Source organism: Tupaia chinensis, unplaced genomic scaffold (genome assembly GCF_000334495.1).
Source record: "Tupaia chinensis unplaced genomic scaffold, TupChi_1.0 Scaffold000052_1, whole genome shotgun sequence".
NCBI classification, from domain to species: domain Eukaryota; kingdom Metazoa; phylum Chordata; class Mammalia; order Scandentia; family Tupaiidae; genus Tupaia; species Tupaia belangeri.
The window spans coordinates 1,527,737-1,540,436 of NW_006159510.1; the positions used below are offsets into that span (position 1 = coordinate 1,527,737).

Here is a 12,700-nt window from a genome sequence, read left to right on the forward strand (position 1 = left end):
ATTCCTGCTATCCTCTCCACAAATATATGGTAACAAGGGTCACGTTTATTCACTTTTATAATAATATGCATGGGCAAAAAGACATATTTTACAACCAAACTGCTTGGGCAATCAAGACATTTTGTTATCTTTTCTAGAGTGAATAGTATTTGCATATTCATGATACTGCAAATGCATGAATTACATATAGATTTTTAGGAGAAACCACATTTAGACAAAGCATTGAATACTTAATTATATACATAGAACAAGTCTAAATGGTATTAGCTTTGAAAATGTAAAAACAATAATATAACTTAGAAAAATCAGGAGACAGAAGGAGAAAATAAATATATACATTTGTTCAGTTCCTTATAGTTCATATAAAGAATAAGTAGAGATGGGTTGATAAATGTTTTTGAAAAAGTTGTTTTTAAGTGAACTATTCACATCTATATGTTAGCCTCTGAAAGAATACAAGAGTAATTGGCAAGTTATTAAAAATCAGAAGGCTTAGCAAGAAGATTGCATATAATATAAATCTACTAGATATTAATCCTTCTAATCCACCAACAGACAGATACTGGCTGATGTTGGTTAATGTTGCTCAATCAAGAAATTGATGCAGAAATTGTTAAAAAGTATTTTTATATGGGGCATAAAGCTAAGAATCATGAGAGACTTTATTCTTCATCATAGTAACTCTCAAATGGCTTACCAGCTACTTCTAAATGCATGTATCAATCCTATGATGGAAAGTGAAAATAAATATTAATAATTCTACTCATAATAACAAGCACAGAAATAGGAAACGTGTTTAAGATACATTTTATGGATAATTTTTTGTGATAAAATATACTTAATATAAAATATACCACCTTAATCATTTTTAAGTATACAGTTTAGTGACATTAGGCACATTCACATTGTACAACCATCACCACCACCCATTCGCAGAACTCTTTTCCTCACTCCAAACTGAAATTCTGTCCTCACTAAACAACTGCTGTTCTCCCACTGACCCAGTCCCTAGAAACCACCATTCTACATTTTGCCTCTATTTTGGCTATTCTAAGACCTCATATGAGTGAAACTGTACAGTATTTGTCTCTTTGTGACTGGCTTATTTTGCTAAGCCTGATGTGCACAAGTTTCTTCCATGCTGCAGCATGTCTCAGAGTTTCCTTTCTTTTTAGGCTGAAGAATATTCTGTTGTATGGATATACCACATTTTGTTCACCCATTCATCCCTTGATGGATACTTGGGTTGCTTCAATTTCTTGGTTATTGTGAATAGTGCTGGTATAGATGTATTTGTACAAATATCTCTTTGAGATCTTGCTTTTACTTCCTTTGGGCATAAACCCAGAAATGAAACTGCTGGATCATATGATAATTCTGTAGTTAACTTTTTTGAGATATATCTTTTTCTTTTATCTTAATTTTGCCAAGAGCACATGTGCTCACCAGAGAGAGAATGACAAAGTGGGAAAGCATCCGCCAAGAGGGTGTAGTATGCTATAGTCCCTTCTCCATCTCTAATATATATATGTGTGTGTGTGTGTGTGTGTGTGTGTGTGTGTGTGTATATATATATGTATAAAATCTCTAGGAAGCTGTTTATAAGGGTACCTACTAACACCACTCACATTCTCCTACCAGCTAAGTTCCCTGCCCACCTCCCCCCGCCTCACCTCAGTAAGAAAAGTATCTCCTTCCTCTTAGTTATGGCAGAGATGCCCCACAAAGGACAAAGGAGTCACATTGACTCTTCCTTTGAGGGAGAGAGAACCTCAGAAAAGCCGGACTGATAGCGGAAGGAGGGAGAAAGAACACAAAAAGGCAGAAATCGCAGATGTCTGGACGGATTGTGAAACACTACCCAGTCCTAAAAAGTGTAGTGTAGACAGCAGTGTGAGCACTAAGACTCCTGGGTGTATGGACAGAGCAGAAGACAGGAGCGCTTTGGCCGAGTTACAGTGCTACCTGAGAAGGGCCCTGATTCTCTGAGAGTGTAGGAGAGCAGGAAAGACGAGACATCATGATCTGAGAGGTGTGAATTCAGATTCAAGGCCTTCCACCTACTAACTCTCTGATCCATTGGCCTCTCAGAATATCTGTGTTTTCATTTGTGAAATGGGGGTAACGGTACGTAGCCCATAAGCTTGTCACCACGATTCGTTGAGCGTGTGCGTACGGAGTGTTCTGCAGAGCCCTGGTGTAGTATCTGAGAGCTGAGAAGAGGGAGAGATCTGGACGTGGGCATATTTACTCTCTATTTCCAAAAGGGGGAAGATGCTTCCCATCCCAAAGGTTTGCAACTCTTGTGTTACTTTGCTCAGAGTTGACACAGGAGAGACTCAGACCAGCCTACCAAGTGTGCTGAAGTCAGCACACCTTGCTTGGCTGGCCTACCAAGACAGCCCCCAATGGGGTGAAGTGTAAGAACAAACATATATTTACATTTAGATTTATGTGTAGAATACAAAGTGTTCCTGTAGTGGATTAACACAATTGAACTGTCCAAAGTAATTTCATCAGAGAGGCCATTTGGCTGTCTTTATCTGCAACAGCCCACCTTCTAGTTCATTGCTTGCTACCCTCAGTGACTTACTGATTTATATCCAATGACTACACTCACCTCCATCTCTAAGGTGTGAGTCACAAGGCTTATCCATTGCATTCCCAATGACTACAACAGTTCTTGGCATTTAGTAGAAACTCAATAAACACTGCTGAGTAAGCAGATGAATATTCACAATGGTTACAATGGGAAAAAAAGCACTAAGAGACTGAGGAAATGAAATTTATTACATTTAGCTTTTAATTCTATGAAATTTAATTTTTTTCTATATTTATAATAAAAAAATTATTTTTAAAACTTTAAGAATGATGATTCCTGGAAGTAAGTAACCCTTAATCCAAAAAGTGAATCTCTATTAACAAGATCTTTCAGGTACTCTCAGGCTAAATAAAAGAGGAAAGAGATGGTAGCTGTGCCCCAAATTTTTAATGCTCCTGTCAAAAATTATGGCTAGTGCTACACAGAGCCCTGAAACTAATCTTCATCTTTCCTTTTATCCAATGTGAGAAAGACAGACAATTTACGGACAAGAGGGGCCTAAGACTGCTTCCAGACACACTGCCATGCGTCAGTTGGCTTATGAAGATACCATCCTCAGAGTCACTACTACCCTAGGAGTCAGCTGAGCCTGGTCACTGAGGCTTTCAGAGCATAGCTGAACATCTAACCACACACAAATGCTCATGACGTTGCCAAGGGCAGTTATCAGTACATGTCAGCTGGAAAGCAGGCAGGTGCTGGCATGTGGAGCCTCCCTTTGTGTGTCTTGGAAAAACTGCCAATATAAATGCAGCCTGAAGGAAACGTAAAGTGCATCCCTGATTTAGATCACTTTTGTTGTGTCTAGAAAACTGACTTTGCCTCATTACGGAGAACTAGATTTTACGTGTTGGCTCTGTTGGGAAAAGCTTTGTAGGGGAAGGAGGGTTGAAATATCCAACAAAGAAAGGTCCTGAGAAAGGCCAGGACTGCTTCCTGTTGTTGTTCTGTGATTCCCTAAAAAGAGCACTTAGCAAGGGCCCCGATGGAAACTGGAGTGTATGTACATAAAAATATGAGTTGCTGGAGGAAACATTTAGACTGGAGGGTGAGAAGGAGGGGGTCCTGACACCCCATGAGTCATTCCTGGTCATGTGTAGCAGCCAAAAATTGCAAAACAGGAAGAAAAAGAAGATTGACAAGTGGCAACAGGAAAGCAAAAGTCACGCTGTACTCCCTGCAAGGCAATGGAATGAGTAGTCACTGAGACATAAGAACTCTCATTTTTTGCTTAAAAACAAGCAAATAGAAACGAAAGCTTTAGCGAGTTTGGCATTAGAGATTCAGTGACTGAGAAACATTCACTAGCAGCAAGTCCACTAAGCACCTGCTGGCCTGACCGTGCTGGCCCCTGCATTCTCTAATGATCTGATAGCTCCTTTATACTGACCTCCTGAGGCAAAAAACTGGAAAGTGTGTCTGCCCATCCAGTCTTCCTGTCATTCTGAATGCGCCTACCCTGACAGAATCACAGACACTTTAATCTTCTCACTGAGAGTCAAGCCCTCCACTGCCACATTGTGCATACTGCCACCCATGGCCCTGATGTTGCTCTAAGGTAGCTCTTAGTTTCTCAGGAGTGAACTTTGGAAACACCTGGAACAGCAGGACAGGACAGGGAAGTGCATGGCAACCATGCATCATCACTCACAGAATGTGAGCCAGGAACAGATCAATGGGCAACCATCATGAGTCCTTGCAGACAGGACTGCCCTGAGCCACCACCCTTGAACTGACCATGGAGAGAATTGAGTGGTTTTTTTTTCCACAAAAACCTGTTCTTGAGTAGGTTTGAGGTTTCCTGTGAGAGTGAAGGGTGTAGCCTGCTTTAAGAAAGGACTGGTTAGTGTCAGTTTATTCTCCTTAGCTTGGTTTGAAGATTCCTCCTGCCAACATGCTTCTTCCCTGCAACTGGTCAATCAGTCTAAGGGTATTTCTGAACATGCTTCCTTCAAAAACATCTTTAGTTTGTCCTTCCAGGTTGTTGCAAAAACAGTCTGTGCTGTTTTAATACCACATGACATGTATTTGGGTACAAAAATACCCAGAGGGACCAGCCTTGATGACACAGTTCCATAGCAGGCTCATTCATCTTGCATTGCCATTGTTAACCTTCCACCTCATGGTTAAAAAATGGCTGCCTAAATGCCAGTGAGTCCTTTCAAAAAGCAGCCAGGAGGAAGAGGCAGAGGGGAGTTTTCTTTCTTTCCTTGTCATATACTGGTTCAGATTTAGTCCCATGCCATACCTAGCTACAAAGAGGGTTGAGAAATGTCTTTGCTGAGGCAGAACTGCTAAACTATAAAATTTGAGTTTTTCTCTTAAGAGAAAGGAGAATACCTACTGTAGAAAAGGGATCTCCAATCTCTCAGCCACAAACCAGTAGCAGACTGTGGTCTATTTGGAACTGGGCCACATAGTAGGATGTGAACAGTGGGTAAACTAGTGGTGCTTCATCTGTATTTACAGTCACTCCCCATTGCTCACATTACAACAAGAGCTCTACCTCCTGTCAGATCAGCGGTGTCATTAGATTCCCACATGAGAACAAATGCTATTGTAAACTGCACATGTGGCAGATCTATCATAGGCTCTTCACTCCTTATAAAAATCAAATGTGTGATAATCTGAGGTGCCACTGACATGGCGGCACTGATGCTAGCTAACACTGGGAGCAGCTGCATGTACTGCATTACAGTGAGTTGTATAATTGTTTCATTATATATTACAATGTAATAATAATAGAAATAAAATGTACAATAAATGTGACGTACCTAAATCATCCCCAAACTACTCCCCATTCATGGAAAATTGTTTTTCATGAAACTGGTCCCTATTGCCAAAAGAGTTGCAGATTGCTGCTGTACAATGAACATAGTCTTTGACAAGTCATATTTCTCTTATTCTATTCAACTTTCTGTATTTCTTTCCTAACTAATAATTAGCACCTAATGTGGGTGTACCCATGAGACAAGTTAATCATGTAAAGTCCATGACTGTATTTAGTCCTCACATCAACTCCAGAAATGAGGTAAGTTTAGTTTAGGTGACGAGCTATGGTTGCCTACCTAGCAGTTGATGTCATTAAAATTTTAAACCAGGTTGGACCAGCAGATGCATAAGGGTTAAGTCTCTGGACACCCACAGGACCAACTGCATTTTGAGTCCTGGACCCAGAGGCTTGAAACTCACACCAGGCACATGTGCATATGTGCCCAAAACCCCAAGAGGAAAATAGAGGGGAAGGGATAGAGGCATGGCCATCCCCCCTAGGGGTCTGATTTCTCACTTTCTGTCTCTGTCTCTCTGACAAGCACACATGCCCTATAGCAGAAATATCTCTCTTAAAAAAAAATTAACCCATGTATGTCTCACTCCAACAATATTAACTACTGTAATCTGTTTCTGGAATAGATTTGAAAAAGAGATCTAGAAATGCAAAATAAATATCCCTAAACCAATTCTTCTTAAGTGTTCGAGCTTTACCGAAGAGAAGATGGATCTAAAAGGCATCGTGACAGAACTGTAGGCTGCTGCCCATCAAAGATCTTTGAATTCACTTAATTTTTGTATCTTTTCTCCTTTTCCTCCTTTTCTTATTCTAAGAAAATGTCCTCAAGAGCTTCCAAAGCTATGCCAAGCACCAAAGCTCTGCCTTGTCTCACAGACTTTGATTTCTTATAAGGTTAATAGTGCCAAGTATTCTGGACAACAATATAGCCTTGGTTAAATAAGTGTTACTGAATTATTCTCATTGACTTGTGAAGTTCTCTGTATAAAATATGAACTCGTTCTCTATTCCCTGTCTCAAAACAGACTAGTCAGTGAGCCTACTCCAACATGCCTTTAATGATTTCAGACTACTCAATACCTTGGACTGTCATTCCAAATATAAATCTTATCAACTTTTAAACTAGATGTAGAGGAGGAGTTTTTTCTAGAAACAACCAGCCTGGGGATACAACTTGATGTGATTTCTTAGTTCAGCCTGTAGCTTGATCTATTTTCCTTAAGTTGTAGTCTTTGCTTCTAAATTGAAATACAACAAGCAAACAAAAACAAAAAGAGTTAATTGATAACTCTGATGAGTTGAGTTTTGCTTTATTTGAAGAGATGTCCATTTTGTCTCAGCTCTGAATAAACACAAGAGTTACTTGCTTGCTCTTCAGCTACTAGAAGCTGGACAATTATTCACACGACTTTGTATCTCACCTACACAAAAGGCAACATGCAGGATAGACAGCTCCTTCTCACTGCTCCTTTTCTCATTAGTTAATTATAAGTAATCTCTAAATAACTCCTCCACTGTAGAGTTCTGATATACATCTTTGCTATTAGCAAATTTTTATTTGGTAGTCAAATTCCGCCCCTAATCACGTCTCCAGGTATTGTGTCCACAGCTAACTGCATCCATATGGAATAATTCTGGGTTATCACTATGGACCTGTAAGTCAGCTTCTAAGAAATGACATTTGGAAAGAAGACGAACAGTCCCCTGAGCAGACATCTAATGATGGTTATGATAAGGTTCTGGAACCTTCTCACCCTTGCTGTGTGCAGAAATGTTTGTGTAAAATCAGATCAAATAAAAGGTCTCTCCCTGGTCCCTCAGCCAAATCATCTTTCACTTAGTGTAGTTAAACAAACATTAGCCTGCATATATAGAATTTAACCTTTTTAAATGTGCACTGTGAGTTTGTCTACCCTTTGTTAAAAAAAAAAAAAAAAAAATAGCACTTTTGAAATTCATGATTTCACCTCTCTGAGGAGTTTTCTTTTCTCTGCCAATTTTCATGGGAGACCTCCATCCTGTTATGTAGGTTTTGATGGAAAATGAGGCAGAGAAAAATAGGTCACTTTTCCAGGTTGCCTGAAAAACATTTGCAGCATTACAATATCTTTCACAAAGAAAGAAACTACCAGAATGCCCTCTAACTTAGAATTGAATTCAGACATGCCAGAAAGGACCTCTGAACCCTCTGGTCGCTGGCTCAAGATAAGAGGCTGAACTTGGCTTCCAGACCCAGCTGGCTTCATAGAATAAGAGACTTGGGCCAGGGGACTCAAGTTCCCAGGCTCAACTTTTACTGGAAAAATAAGGATGGTAATACAAGTTGGGCACCCTTAACTTAAAAATCCAAAATGTGAATTTCTCCAAAATCCAAAACATTTAGAGCACCAACATGACGCCTCATCTGACCTCATGTGGTTAGTTACAGTCAAACCTATGCAATTCAAAACGAATAGCACTTTTGAATTCATGATTTCACCTCTCTGAGGAGTTTTCTTTTCTCTGCCAATTTTCATGGGAGACCTCCATCCTGTTATGTAGGTTTTGATGGAAAATGAGGCAGAGAAAAATAGGTCACTTTTCCAGGTTGCCTGAAAAACATTTGCAGCATTACAATATCTTTCACAAAGAAAGAAACTACCAGAATGCCCTCTAACTTAGAATTGAATTCAGACATGCCAGAAAGGACCTCTGAACCCTCTGGTCGCTGGCTCAAGATAAGAGGCTGAACTTGGCTTCCAGACCCAGCTGGCTTCATAGAATAAGAGACTTGGGCCAGGGGACTCAAGTTCCCAGGCTCAACTTTTACTGGAAAAATAAGGATGGTAATACAAGTTGGGCACCCTTAACTTAAAAATCCAAAATGTGAATTTCTCCAAAATCCAAAACATTTAGAGCACCAACATGACGCCTCATCTGACCTCATGTGGTTAGTTACAGTCAAACCTATGCAATTCAAAACTACTTTATAAACTTACCTTCATGCTATGTAAGATGTATATGAAACATAAGAGCATTTCTTGTTTACACCTGAGTTGCATCCCCAATATATCTCATTATATTTATGCAAATATTCTAAACTTTGATAAAAAAAATTCAAAATCCAAAACACTTCTGGTAGCCCACATTTTGAGTAAGTCATACTCAACATATACTATCATCCTCATCTAAAGTGGTTGTAAAAACTGAAAATGATAATGTCTGTGATGTACTTACCACATTGTGGGAAGCTCTTTGAATGACAGAGAGGTCTTTGCTTTGTCCATGATACTCCTCATTCATTTCTGTACCAGGACCAGCAGCAAGCTTCTTTCCATGTACCATAATGCCTCTGGGGTGAGAGACTTTGGATGGAGTAGCAATAGGCCATGGTCCTATGTTCTCAGGGCTGCCTCCCACTGCCCTCACCATGGTCAGATCCAGCCGTGGCTCTCAATCCAGCAAAGCATGCAGTCAACTCCATGTGAGCTGCCTCTTCCCCTTAGCTGCATCTCCACATCCACCTCTTTCCATGGCATCCTGCTGCCCTAGGTTAGAGACAAAAGTAGAGTCCTTGAGTGATGCTCCCAGGCATGTCTGCCCTAAAGTCAGAACATCATACTCTGTCCCCTGGATGTGTTGAGCTCCTTCCCCAAGACATTTTGTCACACACTGCTCTGTAACTGGGACACCCCTGGACCAGCCTGTGGCAGAGCCTCTTCACCCCTCCCTCTGTGCCATTAAATGGTATTTCCTCACATGCCTCAGTCTAGATTAGAATTTGTATTACACAACCAACCATATAGCTCTTTGTGCTTTTATCTTCAACACAATCATAATTATAGATCTGAGTGTTTTTATTAAAAAAATATGCTATTGGGACCAGCAGTTAGCGTAATGGCTATGTCGCTGGACTCCCATGTGGTCAACCATGATTCGAGTCCCGGACCCGGTGGCTTAAACTCACTCCGGGCACATGTGCGTGCGTGCCCAAGATCCCAAGAGGAGAATGGAGGAGAAGGGATTGCAGCGTGGCCATCCCCCCTGGGGGGTGATTTCTCACTTTCTGTCTCTCTGTCTCTCTCTGTCTGTCTGGCGAGTGCACGCGCCCTATAGCAAAAACCTCTCCAAAAAAAGAAAAAAAAATATGTTATTGGCAAAGCCTGTATGATTCCACTCATAAGAGGCCCCTGGAGTAGTCAAATTCATAGAGACAGAAAGCAGAGTAGTGGTTGTCAGGGGCTGGAGGAGGCGGGGAATTGAGTTAGTGTTTCATGGAACAGAGTTCCACTTTGGGAAGATGAGAATGCCATGGAGATGGACAGTGGTGATGGTGGAACTATAGTGTGAATGTGCTTAATACCATCAAATTATAAATTAAGCTCCATATGCACATGCACATACATATGTGACTATGACAGAAAATATCTAGAAAAGCAAAGCACTGTCATCAAAGAAGAGTTGCTACTTCTGGGCTGTGGGGTTTTGGGTGAGTCTGGCTTTCTTCCCTGGACCTGTCTGTGTTTTGCTATGTTTTACAATGACCATGAGAGTGATGACAGGGGGCTGGCTGAGCTGACTCAAACCATCCCAGGCTGCAGCTTCCCTTTCAAGGTGATCTGTCAATAATGCTCAACCACCCTGGGCTGCTGCGTCCTCATCTGGAAAAAAAAAAAAGGCAGTGGGTAACAGCTACCTCGGGATTCAGTGAAGTGAGATGCACAGGACTGAGTACAATGCCAGAGACTCAGGTGTGTTCAAAAATGGAAGTAGAGAGTCGAACTTTGGCCTGCCTTGGGGATGGTGTAGAGGGAGAGACAGAGGGGCTGGCCATCTGCAGCTCCAGCAGGCAGAAGTTGTGCTGAGAGTCAGCCCTTTACCCTGAGAAACATGAAAAAGATGATACAACATAACAATGCATTCCCCTTTCCAAAAAGGTCTATCTTGCACTGGCTAATTCATTTCTGACTGTACAGGAGTGCAGTTCATGGTAGTGTTCAATTGTGCATGGTCTGCTCTGTGAGCATACAGCTTCATCTGGTGTTGAAAACCATAATCCCTGCTCTGTCGTACTTTCGAGAGGGCCAAATGGGAACACATGTGAACCATCAAGTATGGTGAGCAAGTGTCTTAATTCTGTCTTTTCTCCATCCCCTGACCTAGGATGATACAGAGAGGTGAAACAAGGCCCATGGTGAAAACATTCAATGCCTCTCCAGCCTGACGCATCCATGGAGGTGGGCTGAAAGAGGGAAGGGAAGTCCATTACTTGTCTAAGAACCCCTGTGATTCCCTCTACCTAGTGCTGAAGATTATATTGTCATGCAGGCAGCTCAGCAAGAGAGAAATGTCATTTGAGGCTCTTAATAATGGAGCTATATAGCCTGGGATTGAGTCAATTCATTTTGTCCTGGCTAAGAACATAGCCATTTAGCCAGCACTCAATAAAATAGGGTCCTCAGGACTCCATTAAAATCCCAGGGAACCTCACACCGTGATAAAGCTCAACCCCTTTGTCATTTTCCATTTTCCAGGAAGATTCTATAGTTAGATTTTTAAAAAATACAATCTCTGAAAACAAACTCAGCAAGGAGACATAGGATAAAGCTCCACTAATTACAAATTGGAGGAGAGAGTTCACAAGCATTGAAACTAAAATAGAACCTGAGAATGCCAGCCCAAGGAAAAGGGAAGTGCTATGATCTGACTGCTACTCCAGTGTGGAGAGCCCCAGTACACAATGTGTGTGATTTCTTACTGAGAGACTCCAATGTGCGGAAGGATGTCTTGTCCTGGGATACAGCAGAAGCCTGGACAGCAGGAGAGGTCACTAGTACAGATGCAGATGATCAGCCAACCACTAAGGCTGCTTCTCAGATTCCTTCCCTAGAGCCAGGACAACTGGAAGAGGAAGTCCCACCTCTCTGAGTTCTGCCATCCACATTTTTCCAGCAGCCCCTGAGTCCAATGGAAATGCTAGTTATTTTAATTGAATGATAAAGGAGATGGATATGAATTAATTTTACAGCCAGTTAGGGATAAGGTGTGGATTTTACAGGAAAGGGAGCCTTTTTAGTGCAAATTTATGGTCCACTCAAGACATATAACTTGTAATAGGCCTAGTAACCAGAGCTGAGCCAGATTCCTCCTGAAAACTCCGGTCCTCTAAACAGGGATTTTCTACACATTTGCAGTAAGTACGGAGGCTGTGGATTCGTAGGGCAAGCCAGACCAAACAAGCAAACACAAGTTTCTTGCCCTTACTGATTTGCTCTGCAGACCTCAAGAATCCCTTGGCCTCTCTGTTCTCAGTTATTCTTAAATGTTAACTAAGCTGGATGGCCTCAGTTAGCACCCTCCAAAAATCCCTTTGAGCTCTAAGCACATTTTACTGTTCTTTTTGGAATGCTAATCAGACTGAAGAGTGGAGTGTGTGATTAGAGTAGGCTGCTAAACCTCCCAATGTGCCCACCCTGCCCTTTCCAGCAGCTGAAGTTTCCAGCTGGCTCTGTCCTTCCTTTAGAGTATACTGAGTTCAAGGTGCATGCAACACGCCTTCTCCTTGAAAAACGCATACATATAAAAGGAATCAAGATCAGTTAACAGATGTGAAAGTTAAGTAGCCCTCACTCAGCTCATCTTCATAAGAATATTGAGGCCAGCCTGGTCCTTCAGCCCAGAAGTGCATTTTTACTTCACAAGCAGCTGGAAAAGTAGATGATTCTTGCATAACTGAGTGAATGTCAGTCTCTTCCATATACACTCAATGTTAACATTATTCTGCCTAAAGCTATGCTGTAGATAGAATCTCTCCATTCCTCCCTCCAGAAGATATCACTTAAAAGGGCACATTACAATCCCTCTACCAAGGTGTGAACTCCCTTCACAGAACTCCAATTTGAAGGCAAAGCCTCACCCTCAAGAAAGCTTGCTGAGTTGGTGACAGTGTGCCTTTACCCATCCTTTACCAATATGGAAAATGAGATGAAAAAGGAATTCAAATGGTCTCTCACATCTCCCTATGCTGCCATACAGAGTGTAACCATTGACATACAAGGTGTAACCATGGAAACAGGAGACCCAGACAAACTAGGAGGTGAGGAAATCTGGAAAAGGAAATGCCCTACTGCCAGCTTATGAGACCCTGAACCCTCTGTGCCCCTCTTCTCTTATCTGGATTTGGGTGAATAATATTCCCGTATTTATAATCCCAAATTAACAGAAAAAATAGAATTGTAAATCATTTTGCAAATAGAGTGTATGAAATTTTTAAAAAAATGAAGAAAAGAATTTAAGGTACTCCTTATGCATACACATACACACAAATA

At 41.3% G+C, this 12,700-nt stretch overlaps 1 long non-coding RNA gene across 2 annotated transcripts in view; it reads right to left on the reverse strand.

Annotated features, from left to right (window-relative positions):
* LOC102484807 (uncharacterized) overlaps positions 1–12,700 on the reverse strand; it is a 272,769-nt gene that overhangs the window by 242,858 nt on the left and 17,211 nt on the right. For both annotated transcript variants that reach the window (XR_333447.2, XR_003550962.1), the window contains exon 2: positions 8,610–8,920. This is a non-coding gene — a long non-coding RNA (uncharacterized LOC102484807). The remainder of the gene's footprint in view (positions 1–8,609; positions 8,921–12,700) is intronic.